This window comes from Notothenia coriiceps, unplaced genomic scaffold (genome assembly GCF_000735185.1).
Source record: "Notothenia coriiceps isolate Sejong01 unplaced genomic scaffold, NC01 NC01_scaffold00037244, whole genome shotgun sequence".
In the NCBI taxonomy this organism is placed as follows: Eukaryota; Metazoa; Chordata; class Actinopteri; order Perciformes; family Nototheniidae; genus Notothenia; species Notothenia coriiceps.
Genome location: NW_011369945.1, coordinates 2,288,514 through 2,288,955, shown reverse-complemented (window position 1 = coordinate 2,288,955; position 442 = coordinate 2,288,514). Strand labels below are relative to the sequence as shown.

The 442-nt window shown below is 40.7% G+C and overlaps 1 protein-coding gene and 1 long non-coding RNA gene across 2 annotated transcripts in view; one reads left to right on the top strand and one right to left on the bottom strand.

Moving 5' to 3' along the window:
- Nucleotides 1-442, top strand: part of baalcb (BAALC binder of MAP3K1 and KLF4 b) — a 17,482-nt gene that overhangs the window by 1,028 nt on the left and 16,012 nt on the right. The window lies entirely within an intron of this gene.
- The window catches only part of LOC104964442 (uncharacterized), an 8,327-nt gene that overhangs the window by 4,941 nt on the left and 2,944 nt on the right, over nucleotides 1-442 (bottom strand). The gene's annotated exons all lie outside the window — the stretch shown is intronic.

The window sequence follows — 442 nt, the reverse complement described above, 5'->3', positions numbered from 1 at the left end:
GAGCATGTCGGTTGGAGATACGACATCATCGTGTTCCATTACACAGGTGTTTGTATTTGAGCTAATGAGGCGTCCAGAGATCAAAGGTTTCCATTGTTCTGGATGAGAGATAAACCTCTTACATGTGAACGTTTTGTTGAAGAACGGTAACAGATATCGGTGAAATTTCAAAGTCGTGAAGCATCTCAAGGACCTTGAGTATCTGAGGTGTGCTTTTTGTGTACTTTCGGGTCAATAATGTGGCCTTTTTGGCAGATTAACTAAAGGTGTGCGGCTGCTGCTGTGAGGAAATATCTGCCTGAAATTACAATGGGCTGTAATGGAGACATGTTGAACGTTTTTGTCACTTCATGGCCTCAAGAGGCACTTTGTTTAATTATTTTTTGCTTAATTATTTGTCATTTTTCAAGCTACGAGTGTCACAGTCTGCTCTATCATTCAC